The sequence below is a fragment of the Furipterus horrens genome, unplaced genomic scaffold (assembly GCF_987537825.1).
Source record: "Furipterus horrens unplaced genomic scaffold, mFurHor1.1.pri manual_scaffold_1, whole genome shotgun sequence".
In the NCBI taxonomy this organism is placed as follows: Eukaryota; Metazoa; Chordata; class Mammalia; order Chiroptera; family Furipteridae; genus Furipterus; species Furipterus horrens.
The window spans coordinates 147,335,110-147,355,231 of NW_028327171.1; the positions used below are offsets into that span (position 1 = coordinate 147,335,110).

General features: G+C 37.5%; 1 non-coding gene across 1 annotated transcript; it reads right to left on the reverse strand.

Annotated features, from left to right (window-relative positions):
* Positions 1-17,686: 17,686 nt before the first annotated feature.
* On the reverse strand, positions 17,687-17,850 carry LOC150022025 (U1 spliceosomal RNA). Its single transcript, XR_016513547.1, has one exon. It is a non-coding gene; the product is annotated as a U1 spliceosomal RNA (small nuclear RNA).
* Between the last annotated feature and the right edge of the window lie 2,272 nt (positions 17,851-20,122).

Genomic DNA, 20,122 nt, shown 5'->3' on the forward strand with positions numbered 1-20,122 from the left:
GGCTAGTGGCTACTATATCAGACAGTAAAGATCTATTGAAAATCTCTTTTATTTTCTCATTTTTACAGCAACTTTTTAAAAGTATGATTTATATATCATCAAATTCTTTTTTAAGTGTACAATTTAATGATTTTAGTAAATTTACAGGGTTGTACAACCATTGTCTCTATCCAATATTTTTAAATTTTTTAAAAAGTTAATCTTTATTATATTTTTCTTCCATTACTAATTAGTCCCCTTATACTCTCCCCCCCCCCACTGCAATCACCACACTGTTGTCCACATCCATGAGTCCTTTTTCCTTCTTACTCAATCCCTCTACGCCTTAAACAAAACCCCTCAGTAGCTGTCATCTGCTCTTCTTCTATGAGTCTGTCCCTGTTTTGTTTGTTAGATCAGTTTGTTCATTAGATTCCACATATGAGTGAAATCATATGGTATTTTTCTTTCTCTGATTGGCTTATTTCATTTAGCATAATGTTCTTCAGGTCCATTTATACTGTTGCAAAGGGTGAAATTTTCTTCTTTTTTACAGCCAAGAGGTATTCCATTTTATAAATATCCCATAGTTGTTTTATTCACTCACCTACCGATGGACACTTGGGCAGCTTCCATATCTTGGTGATTGTAAATGACGCTGCAATTAATATAGGGATGCTTATGGTCTTTTGAATTAGCATTTTGGGTTCCTTCAGATATATTCCCAGAAGTGGGATTACTTGGTCAAAAGATGATTCATTTTTAATTTTTTGAGGTATCTCCATACTGCTTTCCACAGTGGCTGTACCAGTCTGCATTCCCACCAACAGTGCAAAAGGGTTCCCCTTTTCCACACCCTCAACAGCACTTGTTTTTACTTGATTTATTGATGATAGCTGTACTGACAGGTGTGAGATGGTATCTCATTGTGGTTTTATTTTGCATTTCTCTGATGATTAGTGACATTCGGCACCTTTGCATATGTCTATTGGCCATCTGTATGTCCTCTTTAGAGAAATGTCTGTTCAGGTCCTTTGCCCATTTTTTAATTGGGTTGCTTGTTTTTCTGGTTTTGAATTTTGTACATATTTTATAAATTTTAGATATTAACCCCTTATCAGTTGTATCGGTGAATATGTTCTCTCATTCTGTGAGTTGTCTTTTTATTCTGTTGATGATTTCTTTTGCTATGCAAAAACTTTTTAGTTTGATGTAGTCCCATTTGCTTTTTTTTTTTTTTTTTTCTTTTCTTTTCTTTGTTTCCCTTGCCTTTGGAAATACAGTCAATAAAAAATTTCTCCAGGTAGTGTCTAAGATTTTGCTGCCTATGTTCTCTTCTAGGATTTTTATGGCTTCAGGTCTAACATTTAAGTCTTCGATGCATTTTAAATTTATTCTTTTGTGTGGTAAAAGAAGGTGATCTAGTTTCATTTTTCAGCATGTATCTGTCCAATTTTCCCAACACTATTTAGTGAATAAATTACCCTTAGCCCATTGTATGTGCTTGCTTCCTCTGTTAAATATTAATAAACTATAAATATGTGGGTTTATTCTGAGCTCTCTATTCTGTTCTATTGATCTATGTGTCTGTTTTTGTGCCAGTACAAGGCTATTGTGATTACTATGGCCTTATAATATATTTTGATATTAGGTAGCATGATTCTTCCAACTTTGTTTTTCTTTCTCAAGATCACTGTTGTTATGTGAAGCCTCTTGTGGTTTAATATAAATTTTTGAAATATTTGTTCTAGTTCTGAGGAATACATCATTATAACCTTGATAGGAATTTCATTGACTCTGTAGATTGCTTTGAGTAGTATGGACATTTTAATGATATTGATTCTTCCTATCCATGAACATGGTGTGTGCTTCTGCTTATTTGTAACTTCTTTTATTTCTTTCATTAGTGTCTTATAATTTTCTGAGTACTGGTCTTTTACACTATTGGTTAGGTTTATTCCTAGATATTTTATTTTTTTGAAGTAATTATGAATGAGATTGTTTTCTTAATTTTCCTTTCTGTTAGTTTGTTATTGGCATATAAAAATGCAACTGATTTCTTGATATTAATTTTGTATCCCACTACTTTACTAAATTCCTTTATCAGTTCTATGATTTCTTGGTGGAATCTGTGGTTCTCTATGTTCAGTAACATGTCATCTGCAAATAATGAGTTTTACTTCTTCCTTTCCAATTTGGATGCCTTTTATTTCTTCTTCTTGTCTAATTGCTGTGGCTAGGACTTCCAGTACTACATTGAATAAGAGAGGTGAAAGCAGACATCTCTGTGTTGTTCCCAGTTTTTAGGGAAATGATTGTAGCTTTTTCCCATTGAGTATGATGCTGGCAGTGGGCTTTTCATATATGGCCTTTATTATGTGTAAGTATGTTCCCTTTGTTTCCACTTTGCTGGGAGTTTTATCATAAATGGTTGCTGTATTTCATCAAAAACTTTCTCTGCTTCTATTGACATGATGATGTGGTTTTTCTCCTTCATTTTGACTATGTGATGAATCACATTATTGATTTGCAAATGTACCAACCTTGCATTCCCAGAATAAATCCCACTTGATCATGGTGTATGATCTTTTTGATGCATTGCTATGTTGTGTTTGCTAATATTTTGTTGAGGATTTTAGCATCTATGTTCATCAGGGATATTGGCCTATAATTTTTTTTATTTGAAGTGTCTTTATCTGGTTTTAGAGTTAGAATAATGCTGGCCTCATAAAATGAGTTTGGGAGCCTTTCTTCCTCTTAAGTTTTATAAAATAATTTGATAAGGAGAGGTGTTAATTCTTCATGGAATGTTTGGTAAAATTCACCTGTGAAGTCATCTGGTCCAGAGCTTTTATTTGTTGGGAGTTTTTTTTTATTACTGCTTCAATTTCTTTAGGTGTAATCTGTCTATTCAGATTCTCTGATTTTACCTGATTTAGTTTTGGAAAGTTGTATGCTTTTAGGAATTTATATATTTCATCCAGGTTGTCCAGCTTGTTGGCATATAGTTGTTTGTATTTTCTTACAATCCTTTGTATTTCTTTGGTTTCAGTTGTTATTTTTCCTCTTTCATTTCTGATTGTATTATTTGGGTCCTTTCTCTCTTTTTCTTGATGGTTCTGGTTAAAGGTTTGTCAATCTTTTTTATCTTTTCAAAGAACAAGCTCTTGGATTCATTGATCTTTTATATCACTTTGTTTTAGACTCTATTTCATTTATTTCTACTCTGATTTTATTATTTCCTTCCTTCTACACACTTTGGGGTTTGTTTGTTCTTTTTCAGATTCTTTTAAGTGTGAAGTTAGATTGTTTATTTGAGCTTTTTCTTTTTCTTTCTTTTTTTTTTTTTTTTTTGAGGTAGGCCTGTACTGCTATGAATTTCACTCTTAGGATGGCTTTCCCAGTGTCCCACAGATTTTGGAGTGTCATGTCATTTTCATTTGTTTCAAGGTATCTTTTAATTTTTTCCTTTATCTCATTGTTGAACCATTCATTGTTTAATAACATGTTATTTAGCTTCCATGTCTTTACATGCTTTTCACTGTCCCTCTTGTGGTTGATTTCTATTTTATAGCATTGCAGTAAGAGAAAATGCTTTATATGATTTCAACCTTATTAAATTTACTGAGGCTTGGTTTGTGTCCTAACATGCGGTCTATCCTAGAAAATGTTCTGTGTGATCTTGAAAAGTATGTATATTCTTCTGCTTTGGCATGAAATGTTCTAAAGATATCAATTAAATCCCTTTGATCTAGTGTGTTGTTTAAGGCCACTGTCTCCTTGTTGACTTTCTGCCTGGTAGATATATCCATTGAACCCTCAATTCAATTTGAGAACTCTTAGGATGTCTTGTTTTATTTTACACAAATTGAAAATAACCTGCCTAGATACATCTCTTACTAATATTTTTTTGACAATAGCCACATCTTAGAAATTGTGTGTAAATGGTCTTTGTTTTCCAGTAGTCTTGAAGCATTTGTCTTCTTTTACTCTTTAAAAATGCTTTCCTGGACTTCTGGCCAAGATGGAGGCATAGACGTTGCGTCTCCCTCCACAACTAAGAAGGAATACAACTACCTCAAAACTAAAAACAACCAGAAGTTCCAAAAAACAAACTGCATGGAAGTCCAGCAAACATAGATATAAAGAAGAAATACTCATCCAGACAGGTAGGAGGGACGGAGCCGGGGTGGAGAGGACATGGTGTGGTGGCAGCAGGAGAGGCAGCAGGGCAGGTCAGTGGAAAGCACAGTTACACGTTTTAAAAAGTCAGGAAGGACACCTGGGGAGCGTTCCCAGCTCCTCAGCAGACCGCTAATCTCACAGTCCCAGAGCTGGGGAAATCAAACCTCATTGCTTCTGACTGTGCAAACCAGTGGGGGTTGGGGCGGAGGAAGAAACTGTTGGTCTCTCAGCAGAGTCCCCTTGTTTGGAGGGCCCCCGTGGTCCTAGGATGTCCACAAACCCACCCACTCTGGGAACAATGGCCATGGCAGCAGCTAGAGGGGCGCCAGTCCGGTTCGAAAGTGGGAGAGGTGCCTGGAAAAAGGGCGAGTGCTGGGAAGGTGGCATTGTCCCTTTCAGACCCCCTCTCCCTCACACAGCGCCACAACATGGTGAAACAGGTCGCCCTGTACTGATGAATCCCTAAGGCTCCACCACTTACAACATAACAGGAGTGACAGCTCTACCTGGGACTCAGAGGCAAACAAACACAGGAGGCTGTCAAAATGAGGAGACAGAGAAGTATGACCCAAAAGGGGAAACGGATCAAGGTTCCAGTGGGAGAGCTAAGCGATGAGGAGATAGCCAACCTCACAGATGAGGAGATGGACTGTTACAGCTACACGAGTGAGACTGAATACTCTGAGGCAGTGGGTAAAGCAAGCAAAGTTTAATGCCAGCGGTCAGGCTGAGACCTGAACACCTGAACAAGTCTCAAACAAGCACCGATGTCAAGTGGGGTTAGGGCAAGGCTTATATGGGGTTTTTGCTCCTTCTCCAGTGGGAAGCAGCTTTCAGGAAGTGGGGGGATGGGGGGGGGGCAGGACAGGGCTGCAGGAGTGTCAAGCAGAAGTTTGCAGGGCCATAAAGTTATCTCTGGTTGCAGCAGCACAGCTCTCCAGCCAGGGTCCAATTCTCTGTAAAGCAATTTATCTTCAAAAGACTAGATATCCTGTAAAATATAACTTCACAAATGTTATAAACAAGTCACAAGCAAATGGAAGGAGATAGGGGCTGTGGTCTTTTTGTTTGTAAATCACCTAGTGGCTGTAACATTCCTCCCTTCTAAGGCCTTTTAGCAGGCCTTTGCAACTTCTTACAGATCTTTGCAACTTCTTACAGAGAATAGCTAAAGCCCCTATATGTTTATCAGACCTTTACAACTTTTTACAGGGAATATTTGATGCCCCTACAAGACAACTTAACAGATGCAGAATTCAAAACACTGGTGATAAAGATGCTCACAGGCTTGACAGATATGCTTGAGTATGGCAGATGCATAAGAGAAGAAGTGAAGGCTATGCTAAGTGAAACAAAGGAAAATCCACACAAAACCAATGGTCAAGGGAAGGAAACCGGGGTTCAAATCAATGATTTGGAACATAAAGAAGAAAAAAACAGTCAAACAGTGCAGAATAAGGAAGCAAGAATTGAAAAAAGTGAGGGACACTTCCCAAATTTTGTGAAGGAGATAGACATAAAGTTCCAGGAAGCATGGAGGGTCCCGGGCAAGCTGGACCCAGAGGGGACCACACCAGGATGCATCATGATTGAGATGCCAAAGATGAAAGATAAAAAGAGAGTCCTGGGGACAGCAAGAGAGAGGCAGAGAGTTGCCTACAGTGGGTGCCTATAGGACTATCAGCTGATTTCTCAGAGGACACTTCGCAGGCAAGAAAGGACTGGCAAGAAGTATTTAATGTGATAAATGGCAACCTGCAACCAAGATTACCCTATCCAGCAAAGCTATCAGTTGGAATGGAAGGGCAGATGAAGTGCTTCTCAGACAAGGTAAAGCTAAAGGAACTCATCATCACCAAGCCATTATTATATGAAATGTCAAAGGGACTTACTTAAGAAAAAGAAGATCAAAGCTATGAACACTAAAATGACAACAAACTCACAACTATCAACAACTGAATCTAAAAAATAAAAACAAAATCCAACTGAAACAGAATCAGAGGTATGGGGATCATTTGGAGGGTTGTCAGCTGGGAGGGGCAAGGGGGAGAAATGGAGAAATGGTGCAGGGACTAAGAAGCATAATTGGTTGGTACAAAATAGACAGGGGGAAGTTAAGAATAATATAGGAAAGGGTGAAGCTTAAGAACTTATATGCACGACCCATGGACATGAACTAAGGGGAGTGGGATTGCTGGAGGGAAGAGGGGTACTGGGCAGAGGGGAGCAAAGGGGGGACGAAAATTGGAACTGCTGTACCAACATAATCAATAAAATATACTTAAAAAAAAAAAAAAGATTTCCTGTACAGAAAACCAGTTTTAAGGAGTACTTACCTTTTCCTAAGAGATGTTTGTGCTGAGACCCAATCTCTTTGTTATAATGTTTAAATGGGGCATTTTTATCACCTCCCAAAAGATCCTTTTCAATCACTACCTCTTCCTACACCTAGGTCCAGGCAATCACTGATCTACTTTCTGTCTCTCTATAGATTTGCCTTTACTGGACATTTCATACCAATTAAAAAATACCATATGTAGCCTTTTATTTCTTCTCCTTAGTGTAATATTTTTTAGGTTTATCCATGTTTTAACATAATTCAATATTATTTTTTATTGTCAAATAGTAGTATTCCATTATATGGATATAGCACAGTCTGTTTATTCATTCTCAGGTTGATGGACATTTTGACTATTTCCAGTTTTTGGCTATTATGAATAATGCTGCTGTCAAAATTTGTGTACAAGTCTGTGTGTACCTATGTGCTTTTTTTTTTTTTTGTAGATTCCCAAATTTATATTGAACTTATGAAGAAGAAAAAAAAAACTTATAAAGAAACTGCCAAATTGTTTTACAAACTGGATGCGACATTTTTCTTCATTTTCTGATTCTTTTTTATATATTCTTTATCTATGAGCCAGGGAATTCATCGTCTACAATTTCCTTAGAAAATTCTGCTGATAGGGTTCTGCATGTTTTGTATCTAGCAGCTATCATGTGGTCATGTCTGTAAATATTAAGTCTAGAAGAGCCTCATTTTATCATCTTATTATAATACAAAGATTGAGTCTCAGCACAAGTACCTCTTAGGAAAAGTTAAGCACTCTTTAAAGATGTTTTCTGTGATTCTTTCAAATGAGCAAGGAGACAGACATATACTTCAAAACCAGGAAAAGAAGGTCATCTTACACAGCATTTCTAATATGTAGGTATTATCAACAATTAATTAGTTAAAGGTGTACTTAGGTAGGGAATTTATAATTTGTGGATATAAACAAGAGACCCTAGTTTCCTGGGAGGGACAGAATTTTTGTTTCTTACAAGCTGCCTGACTCCCAAAGACACCTTGTCTCTCTCATGTATACATGTATGAAGGCTACATTTTAAATTAAAAAGAAAAAGAAAAATAGGATGGGGTTTAAAGGGGAGTAAATGGTCATAAAAAAATAAAATAAAGATTAAGTTAAAAATAGAGAAAGAAAGAAGGGAAAAGAGATGGAAAAACCTCAGATGGAGGAAGAAGGTAGAAAAACACTGGTCAAAATCTCCATTTAGAATAAAAAGTACTTATTCTGTTGTTTCTTGTTTTTATCAGTTTAAGAATTCTGTTGGGTTTTCCAAGAAAGCTTGAAGCCGATGTCATATACTTTCAATGATTTTTCTTGGTGTTCACTGGAGGGGAATGCAACAACAATGTGTAGATTTAATCAGCATTTGATTTTCCTCAATCCCTTTGCATGTAGAGAGGAGCAGCTGCTAGTAGGTAATCTTGCCTTTGGGAATTACCAAGTAAAAGAAAGAGACAAGCAAGCAGCTTCTGCAAAGGCAGCTTTTGTGAGTCTGAGCTAAAGAATCACCAGGGAAGCAGCTGGGTTCACCATTCTCATCCCAGTAATTACTGGAAGAGATAGATGGTTTTCAAGGTCAGTGGTAGAAAGAGGAACTAATGGCCAGCCCTCCCTCTGGGAGAACATGCACAGGAGAGGGGATAGATGAAGATGTCAGTTTCTGGCGGGCCTGAAAGCAGCAAGGGCTGAGTTCAGATGCAGGATGAGAAAGAACTGAGTTCAAATCCTACCTCTATCAGCTCTTAGTTGTGTGATTTGAGACACTTGTCTTAACCGTCATAAGTTTTCACTTCCTCAATTGAAATATGGAGACAATAACACCCCACTTGCAGGTGTTTTGTGAGCATTAAATAAGATAATCAGATAGGATTTATTTCTATGCCCTCTCTAGAAATCAATTCAATTATTTTATCTAGAAGTCTCCATCAAACACAACCAACATCTAGCTGTCCTTCTCTAGAATTCTTCCCATTAAAAGATGTTTGGAAAGTTATATTCTCTGGTTATCACTGCTACTGTAACAAATCCAACCAAAAGGCCCTTTAGAACATATCACTTTCCAAAAATGAATCAAAATAAATTAACTTCTTCTTCAAAACAAAATTTACTAGATTTATTTAATGTACATCTTGCTCTTGTGATAAAAACCAGTTAACAATATACCATCTGTATCCATTTCTTTCCTTTACCAATCTATCTTAAATAAATATTTTAATATGAAGTTTTAAAATGTGCATAAAATGTTCATCATAGTGTTATTTACTTTTTTTAAAAGTGGAAACAACCTCTACATTTAAATTTTAAAATAAGGAATAATAAAATAAGTTATTATGCTCTCATAAGATAGGATATTAAACAGACAAAACTACATTAAAAGGATTTATAATGATATTGGAAAATAACGAAGAAAATAGCAGGTAGTAATGGCAGGATTAAGATATACTTATCTGACTTGTTTAAAAAAACTGTGGAAAATATAAATGAAGTCAGGTGAATCTATCGGGCATCTTTATGAAACTTCCAAAACTGTTAAAAGATAATGCAGAAAAATAAAGTCATGACTCTCATACAGGTATAAAAACCAACATGTATTAAGATTTTTATTTCTCTCATATAACATGACAGAACTGAGCAGATGCTATGACTAGTTCAAAGGAAAAATCAAGAGCAGAGATTTATATGAATTAAAGGAGTATTGAGATAAATTGCAAAAAAAAAAAAAATACACACACCTATACACAACAATAACAACAATTAATAAACTGTCACACACTATGAATATATCCACTTAGCTTTTACTTGGTCTTTGGCTCAAAATTGTTTCAGGGAGAGCTGGTCTTTGCAGTGGCTGAACTAGGGCCTCTTGATTCCCTGGACTTCCAAGAAAGGCTTATCTAATACTAGGTGGAGGGGGATTTGGTAAGTAGTTTTTCATGCCAGCGAAGAGTGCTATTAATAGCAAAACTGAGCCAACCCTGGTTTCTGTGACAGACCCCATCCCATCCCAAACTGTACGGGTAGGTTTGTTATGCAGCAGTCAAGGACCTGGCTTCAGAGAATCAGGAAGAGCTTTTTCTATGTTTGGGGAAATAAACACATACTTATACACATATATCAGTTTCCTTGAAAGCCATAGTAATTCATGTCTCAAAGAGTGTGTTCCAAACCCACATACATCAGAATCCCCTGGAGTGTTGGGTGAAATGCAGATTCTTGGGCCCAGTCCTACATCTACTGAATCTGTCTCAGAGATGGCCTAATAATCTTAATTTAAATACTCTTCCAAATGAGACATTAAAACTAAAGCCAAGAAGTTATTACACATAATAGCAAGAAGTTGTATTTCCCTCCTTTCTCTGCACACGTTAATTCTTCCTATATTCTTCCAGACATGTTAAGAGCCATTAAGAAAGCACTTGGTACCTGAGTTTAACATATCTATGAACAGAGAAAACAATCTCACGTATAGGGCCTTAAGGTAATTTTGCTGTTGTTCGAGGAGAAAGATATCTTGATAAAGCCGAGCATTTGTGTCACTTGCTCCATTTCCATCAACAATGACTACTACCTCAATTTCAGCCTTCTGGTCTTGAGTTTTAAAAATTTTGTTCCTTTAAATATCAGAGGTAACAAATGTTATATTGGCAGAGTTTGGGAAGAAGATTAAACTCGGTATTGCTTTTTCTTTTTTACAATATTTTTCTTTTTATTCTGGTTTTTATCTTACTGTTTTCCCTCCTATACGAGAATAAACAATTTACTTTCTAACTTTTTTTTCCTTTGCAGGCTTAAAATAAAATAAATTTATTTTATTACACATATAAATAATGCTCAATATTTGGAGCTCAAGCTCATTTGGTCCTGCTTTCCCGTTGGGTCAAGGCTGATTCCCCCCCACCTCCCACCCTATTCGCAGGGTTTATAAATGGGCAAGGCTGCAGTTTGCAGGTGCAGTCATTTTGCCGAGCCCAAGTCAAGATTTACATATGCAAATGTGAGTGGATGTGCCCAAACTGAGTAATTGTGCATGCAAATAGGTGATTAAATAGACAATTACCAAATCTGCATGAACAAATGGAGTTGTGCATATTCAAAAAGCAGGGGGCACCTGAACATTATGCAAACAGGCAGCTTGCTCCAAAGCCTGTAGAAACCTGGCCCAGGGGCTTCAGAGTTGCTTAAATCCCAGAGCAAACTGGGTTCTCAAGTTGCACAAGTGGAATTTACTCTTTGACCTCAGCTGACATGGAAATGACCAGATCTCTGACAAGGAAGTTCTGTGGGAAGGGGGTTTTATTTCTGCCATTTCTTTCTACATTATGGAATTGAAGCAGAATTTTAATATAAGTTTTTATTTTTTATTTTTTATGATGAGTAGATATCAGTTCTGGATATCTTAGTTTGCTCACTCCTGTTATACAATATACTCACTCTGCTAAGTCAAATCACAAAGCAGGTATAGAGGATCTGTCGGATTTAAACTACCACCCCGCAATGGATACGGCTTTGCAATGCTCTTTCCCACAGCTGTGCTGCCAGAAATGAGAGGGCTTACTAGATCTTAGGTAGCTGTTTTTAGTTTGTCTTTGTGGGCTAGAGAAGCCACCCATTGGTTTTAATGGTTCATTTCTTCGCAGTTCAAGGTCTCAGTTCTTTGCCTCCACGTAACAGTGATAGATAGTGTTGTCAGTGGAGAACATCAATGAGAAATGATTGCACATAACCAGGGGGCTTTTCTAACAAAAGATTAGTGGTGATGCCTAGACAAGTCTACGAGGAGCCAGAGATAAGTAGAATTTGAGGCAGCAAAAAACTGCTGATTGCTGAAATCCTCCTATTTTTCACAAAGATATTCCATCTCTAGGATATTCTACAAGGATATTTTCTGTTTTATATGAACTGGCTTAGAGCCTTCTACTTTACAAAGTAAGAAGTGATACTACTGCAGACCATAAAATCAATTACTCAAGTCAATCAATGAACCATTTAAGTGGAATAATTTCTTTACTTAGCACCTGTCAGGAGGAAGAGATTTCAAAATATTCTCACCAGGGGATGGAATTAGCCATGTTCTGCAGAGGAAGTAGCCAAGTCTCCTCTGTAGAATATCGGGCAGCCCCATGAGTCATGCAGATGGGAGAAGCGCTGACCAGTGGGTTACTCAAGAGCACATCCTGGCAAAGGAGGTTCTGCAGAAACCAACTTCCTCAAAAGCACTCCTTCAGCATTATCTTCTACATGGGTACATTGGAGGCTAACCAAGGACTCCTCCAGAAATGCAAGTCATATACAGATAGTCCATTTGACCAGGAATGCATTTAGTGGAGAAACTAACTTCACCAGTTTAGTCTCAGAAGCCAAAAAATGCTGATCTTTTTACCAAGTATAAATGAAATTGTCAATTCTTCACTTTTCACAAGTACCTAAATAAGATTTTCACCAATTAAACAAAAAACAATGACACAAATACTACAAAGCAATACAGATATGTTACAGAGTAGAGATGTCCAAAAATCCCCAGAGCCTGCAAATTGGGGGATAGGGAAAAGGAAACACCTTTTAAGATGCCTTCACATGCCTGTGGCTAGTGGCTAGTGTTTTTGTTACACAAATGTCTTTGATACTTCCAAGGCCCCAAGAAGATGGGAGGAGTTTTTGGACCAGGGAATGGTACAGAGAGCACACAGAGCCTGTACAAGGTTTTGTAAATGGTTAGAACTGGTTACCGCGCCCACTGCATCAGAAGACACAGTCAGGGATTTAAAAATAGGCGGCAGACATTTTAGCTAAGTTCTCCATGCGGTTTTGAGAAGGAAGAATACCATGCAGCTTTAAAAGGGAAAAGGAAGAACCGTGCATGATCCAGTGCAACATGGCACATGTGTTCCTGGACAGTTATACGGAGGCTAATGACATCGTACCCCAGATCCTGAAGGAGACAGCTGACAGATAAGGGATGGGGAACTTCTGGGCATGTGTTTGGCTTCTAGCTTTTTGGGGAGCAAGGGAAGTGCTGGGTCCCGTGGGAAAACAGGGCTCTGAGCTGAAGTGCTCACTGCCCTCCCCAGGTTGGAATACTGTAAATAAAAACCTGTTTCCTCAACACTAGTTGTTGGGTTTTACACCAAGGCGCCACATGAAAGAACCCCCTTTCACTCTGTAACAGATATATATATATATATGTATATATATATATATATATATGTCGGCAGCCGTCCGTCTCGAGAGACGATGGTGTAGCTTCTTAAGAGTCTATCTGCACCGCCGAGAATGGCTGTGCAGTCCGATTCGGGAGTGACACGGTATCTGTCTCCTCCCGTGTTGAATCGACATCTTGCGATGACGCTGGAGTGTCCTCTCCAGTGAAGCTGAAGCTACAGAGCCTGGGCAGGGTAATATGGAGGGTCTGCTGTTGCCCATGCAGCAGACCCCCCCTCTCTTCGCAGCTGAAGGGTCCAAGGGAAAGACGGAGTCGATACAGCTTGGCTTCAGGTGCGCCGCAGGAGTTGCCGGTGTTGACTACAACGTCAAACCGCCTTAGGGACTCTGGCTCCGAATTTTCTGTCGGGGTTTACTCCCTTAGCCTTTCCCCTGAAGAGGTATGCCGCAAGGCAGCGGAGGTTTTTTGGAGTCAGAGTTTTCCTTCTCTGATGTGCCCTGACTGGAAGATCGAACCAGCGACACTTAGCTCACAGGCCGACGCTCAATCCACTGAGCTAAACCAGCCAGGGCAATATATATATATATATATATATATATATATATATATATATATATATATACACACACACACACACACACACACACACATATGTATATTTATGTATTGTGTATATACACACAGGTATGTTTGTATTTATTAAGAAGTATATACAGTAGAAATATAATGTCTAATAACAAGCTTCAAATAACTGTATACTTAACTGGTCAACAAAATCTACCAAATTTTACCCTTTCAAATAACCTTCCTCCTTCCCTATGATCCTGCCTGCCTTTAGTTAGTAGTAATACCTCCACTCTCTGCCCTTGCCCCAACTAAAATCTCATAACTCATAATATATGTCTCTCTTTTGGCACTTAACAATTTTGCTTTGCATCCTGGGTGTTGTGGCTCAGTGCATTGAGTGCTGACCTGCGAACTGAAGGGTCACAGATTTGATTCCCAGTCAGGGCACATGCCTGGGTTGCAGTCCAGGTCCCCAGCTGGGGGATCACGAGAGGCAAGCACACATTGGTGTTTCTCTCCCTCTCTTTCTCCCTCCCTTTCCTTCTCTCTAAAATAAATAAATAAATAAAATGTCTCTAAAAAATGTTTTTTGCTCTGCATTGACGTTATTTACAATTTATAATTGTCTTTTCCCTCTTGTTATAATTGAAGGCAGTTGAGGGGTGAGCATAGGATATCCCAGGCACCATGCTGTATTCTTTCATATGTGTGATCTCATCCACGCTTTACAAACCTCAGTTAGGTTGGTGCTATTAGCATTTTATAAACAATTAGAATAAGATTTGAGAGGTTCTGTAACAACTCAAAGCTTGCTCTCTGTATTCAAATCTCAGTCCCAACACTCACTAGCCTTGTGATCTTTCACAATTTTCTTAGTCTCATTTTCCTAATCCACAATAAAGAGATGGAAAGTGTGCCAATGCCTTATAGCACACAATCTCATTATTAAAATTATGACAAGGAATAAAAAGCAATTTATAAAAAGTGTTTAACAGTGATTGACTTACTGTAAGTGCTCAAACTTACTGCTAATATTGCTGGGTATTCTAATGAGCTTTTCTTTTTAAAGGGTTCTACACAATCTATAGATTGTACATAGACATTTACTTGTAACTTTTTTATTTGCTTGCAATCAATAAATGAATTCACAAATGAGTTCTAAGTATTTTCCCAACACTTGAGTCATATTCCCTAGAATCTTGAGACATTTCATCTGCAGTTATGAGAAAAACCTTTTAATTTTGTTGTAGATCTAGTTCCTCCTGACCCTCAAATCTTATGAAAGTGCAGTAGACAGATGTATAATTACAATTTATCATCGCCTTTCCAGAGAACTAATGGGTATTTTGTTTTATCTTTAAGAGACTCTAACACAGAGATTTCTTCCACACCCCTCTTGATTCCCAAGGTGTAACCTAAGGAAGCTAGGAATCCCTTAGGCCTGTTCAGGGGTTCTACAAGGTCAAAACTTGCATAATAACACTCAATATTATTTGCATAATAACACTAAAATGGTATTTTCCCTTTTCACTCTAGTCAGATTTTTACTGATGTTATACATAAATAAATAAATAAATAAACAATGAGGAGTGAGTGAAGTGGCTAATGCCTTTGCAAGAATTCAGGCAGTCCCCCCGAATTGTACCATTAGTCTTGTCTACTTCAATGTCAGACACATAGGGAAAAAAAGCCAGTTCTACTTAAAAATATCCTTAAGGAGAGTAAAATGTGTGTTTGTTTTAATAAATCTGTACCTTTGAGTACTCATCTTTTAAAAATTCTATGTGAAGAAATGGTTAAGTACTTGTAAGGCACTTCTAAGCTGCATACAGAAGTATTGTGGTTGCCCCGAGGAAAAACACTTGTGTGATTGTTTCAGTTGCAAGCTGAACCAGATACTTTCTCCATGAAATGCTCTTGAATTTGAAAGAGCAACTGACAGGCAAGTTATTAGACTTGGATACTTCGCAGATTTTTTTTTTCTTTTTTTTGCAAGTCAGCCTGTCACAGCAAGGAAAACAGCTAATAGTACTTGTTGCCAATAATAAAATTAAAGCTTTCAAGCAAAAACTCATATTGTATCAAACTTGTATCCACCACTGTGAGTTTGACAGCTCCCAACATTTAGAAATTTTTCTGATGATATTGATAGTAATATTATTATACATATATTTTTGAGATTGTAAAATGAAGTGTACCATTTTGAAAAATAACATAACTGAGTGAATCAGTATTTTCCAGATGACTAATGCATGCTGTTACAAAGGTATGCATGGCAAAAGAAAGATCCACCAAAGTGCAAGACAGACTAATACAGGGTGGGGTGAAAGTAAGTTTACAGTTGTCAGTACATGAAGCACAGAGTTTATTCTTGTATTATTATTCATTATTGTATTATTTTCCATATGAATAAATGTAAACCTACTTTGCCCAATTCTTTATATTTTAATGTTGGAGAGTTCAAAATGTTTATTAATTGGGTTTTGATTTCACATTGTAAACCTTTAAGAAATTACTAATTATTGAGTTTTGGTGTATTGTCAAAGAGGAATATCCACATTTATCTGGACAGACTATTAAAATACTTCTTTCAACCATATGATGTGCCTTTTGTCATATATTTCAACCAAAATGATATATCACAACAGATTTAATACAGAAGCAGATAGGAGACTACATCTGTCTTCTACTAAATCAGGCATTAGGTTTGCAAAAATGTTAAATACTCTTTTCTCCTTCATTATTTTTGTTTTGGAAAATACAATTATTTTTTTACAAAATATTTATGTTATATAATGGGTTTATTACTGCTGTTTTAAAATAAATTAATAAATACATATTTTAAATACTCAGTGTGAATTGCAAATATGATAAATATTAAAAGATAAAACCCATATAAATAAAGTCTCTGAGCTCCTCAATTTTTAAAAGCGTAGAGATTTCCCAAAACCAAACACATTTTGAGAACTGCCACATGAAAGCAGCTTATTTTTAATATTAGAACACTGTCCTCAAAATAAATTTTATATTAAAATGTAATTTATAAGAGAGACTATCAGAGTTGCTCCTGTTAAACAGAGAAAAAGGATCTGAAGCCATAACCAGTTTTGCTTCTCCTCTAACCCTTTCCACTCCCCTCTTAGTCCCTCTATAAATCCCAGTTTGAAAATCTCTGTGCAGAAAAATCAATGGGATGATGTATCAGGTGGTGGGAACTGCAGCATCCCAGGCTTATGGAAGTGGACAATAATGAACTGAATGGAGAAACTGTTAAGACAAGTGATGAGAGAGGCTCAAATCAGAGCATGGAATGGTTGCCTCCTCTGGCCCCTTTTGGTCCATCCACTGGCATGCATTTAGGAGTTGAGAGATCTCTTACTTAAAAACACTGACCTTGCAATAAATACAGATGATCTATTATAGAACTGTACACCTGGAACCAATATAATTTCATTAACCAATGTTACTCCAATAAATTCAATTAAAAAACAAAAAACACTGACCTAATTAGTATGAAACCACTGGTGAACACATCCAAAAGTGATTAATTTGGTATGTAGAGAAGGTGGTATACGAATGTAGGGTGTATACAGGGACATTTCTGGCACATTCTTTTTTCTGAATTACCAGTGTTGAGATTAGGTAATTGAGGATTAACTTTTTCCAAACTGTGGGACCAAATACTATTTTGAAAGATTAGGAAATGGAATGAAATACAAAAATACACGGGAGCATGGTATTATAGCAAGAAGAATAAGGATGAATAGAATTCTTCCAGGTGTTTCTGGACAAGCAGTAGAAGTAAATGGAGTATAATACTGCCAGTTAAGAGAACTCTCAAGTGTTTATCTTTAGCTCTGACCTCTGTCCTGATATCCGGACCACAATCTCCAACCTCTGGCCTATCTCAATGCTGTCTCAAATTTAATCTGAATCCAGTTTACTACTGCATTCCTTCTGGTTCTATGTCCCTTGTCCATGATGGCATCATTGTTCACCCTGTTAATAAATCTAGATCTCTTGGAGTCTTGATGATAAAGGTTTAATATCCTTGGTGTGAACAATTGTCATCAGGAAGTTGTTCAATGTCTAAACTTCCCTTTTCAGTTGGAAAGAATCCACCAGCATTTGCTGGCATGTATTTCCATTCCCTCTTCCTGTGTGCTCAGGCTGGACACCAAGCGTTCTGGGTCCAAATGGGTTTAGAGAGATGGAACAGACTGAAGACTCAGGTCAGGATTGCAGGTTTAGAGGGAGTCCTGCCAGGGAGCAGCAGCAATGCCATTGCATTTGGGCCATATTTTTCCTACTTAAGATGGTGGAGGTCTTCTCTGCTTTGGGCTGTTCAGAGGCACTTGTTAGTTGCACATTTTCTGAATTTGATTCTTGAACCTCACATTGATTATCCAGACCAGTCTTTTTTCTTTTCTATTCTTTTTTCTTTTTTAAGGGGACAGTGCAAATGCAGTCCCCTACTACCACAGATGATGCATTTGAGTTTCCTACATTTGGGGAAATCACAGGGGTCAACACATCCGGAGTGCAATGTATAAGCCTTGCCCTGGGAAAACCACTTTCGTGATCATGGTCTCTCTCCTGCCAGGTAAGTATGATTATCCAGACCAATCTTGATAAAATTTCTTCTGCTCACAAAGCCAGAGTCAGTTTTACTTCATTATAGTTAAAAACTCTTGAACTACCCCCTACTTCTTTTTTATTGTATATTTAACATTTCTTGCCTCCAGATCTAATTTATCTACCCTAGTTCAAGACCTTATCATTTGGACAAGGACAATTGCTTCTTTCTGACATCATTCTTTCCCCACTGCAACCTTGCTTCTCTCCAAAAGCCTTACTTATTCCCTTGTTAAAGACCAAGAGTGGACAGATCTTCATACCTCCTTTTGCTTGCAGAATAATGTTTGAAGTTCTACACACCATTAAAGGCCTTTCAACCTAAAGTTTAATATCCGGCACTCAGCTCTTTGACAACAGGAGCCAATTCAAAATGTTCTTCATAGCCCCAGGACCTAGCACAACACCTGGCACAGAGTAAAACCAATAAATGCTTGAAGGGAGTCAATGGATGAATAAATAAATGACTTACTTTTTAAAATTAAAAACCCAGTGGTGCACTAGATGCAATTAATTATTTGCCACTCCCCAAACTCTCTACAGAAACATTCATGTCTTTCTATATATGTGTGTAATGTATATTTGGAGAGGTTTTGGCCTCACAATACCTCCTTTGTATTGCTGGCATACACTTAAAATCATAATGTATTATAGTCAGTCTGATCCTGCCTGTCTTATCAAATAACACATCAGCTCTCCCAAGGCAAGAGCCATGTCTTATTCATCATTGTACCCTTAATATTTAAGCATGGAGCACAAGCTTTGTATATGCTGGACTTGCCTCTTAGAGAGGAAGTGTGTGGTTACAAGAAGGGAGTAGTTGAGTTCTGCTGAACAAAAATTCCATTTCCCACAATTCCTGTGGGAGAGCTTTCAATACTTCAACATTAAATAATCTCTTTGCTCTAGGTTTTTTTGTGTACACCTTTAGCCAGATTAAAGATCTTTTGTTTCCTCTCTTGACAGTGATGACCCAGAGGGCTTGACATTTGCATATGGAAAACCTTGACTTCACCACCTCTCCACATTCCTGGCAGCAGAGTTCCTGGGCCATGGCATGGTAGACACACTGTCAGTTGCACAGACAAAACTGAAACAAAATCTCCTAACTATGCCTCATAATAAGGAGGGTTCTGAAAGCCTATGAAAATCTCTATAATTATCTCAAGTGAAACCATCTTATTATATTTGAAACTCTTTTCATTTTAGTTCTTGTCATTTATGTGAAATGAGTGGATGGGAAAGAGGCCTGGGAAAATTATGAAGTTGATAATCCTGTTTATGTTCATTGAGCACAGAGTTTGGGCTTAGAAGGTAGAGTGCGTGTAGAGGAGGCATTTGAAAAATCTTGATGAATTAAACTCAATAGTAATTAACAGAAGCTGTGGTTTGCTTTCTTTTGGCTGGGAAAGAGAGAGGGTCAACCACAGGCAAAGCATTTCTGTCTTGTCTCATGGCAGACAACTGTGAAATGTTTAGTGTGTTCACCCACTTTTTCCCACAAGCAAAATAAGTAATTTTATTTAGCCCTTTTTTATGTAATAAGACTAAGCTGTACTCAGCAATGTAAATGTCGCCAGTTTTAAGGACTGATTTCCAGTGGTTATCAACCTATCTTAGAGAGCCTCATTTAAGAGTCTTTTTGTTAGGTTTTACAGCCCCTCTTTTTAGGTGTATCTCATTCAAAGGAGCTACGCCATTAAGGCACCAGAGGTGTGGACAAATAGCAGCCTGGGCATGCCAAGTGGTGATATCTGCTCATCCATCATTCCATTTAGACAAATGAAAGATTACAACCCTATGAGAAAAGGCAGCCACAGTCACACAATGCTTCATGCACAAAGTAAATTACTAGTTTCCTGTGATCTCTCTGACAAGTAAATTACTGAAGAAAATAGCATAGATGGGAACACAATGACAAAAATGCAGAGACTTGGTCCTTCAAAGGGATTATTAGACTTCTGATACAACCATTTCTAAAGAACTCCAGAATTTTACCCCTACCCTAATGGAAAAAGGATTTTCCCCCTCATCTTTCTATAGCACACCTTGAGGAAAAATAATATATAACTGGCAGAGTCGGAAGTGGACTCCTCAGAGATCAAATATGTTTTGTTTTGTTTTGTTTTTCATGATCAGGATGATGGTAAAGAAGACAAGAGAGCAGCTTGCTGCAGGAATTACTGTGTTCAGAAGCAGATCATTCTAGCTCAGCACTAAAGACCACAGTGATGCAGTACGTTCTGCA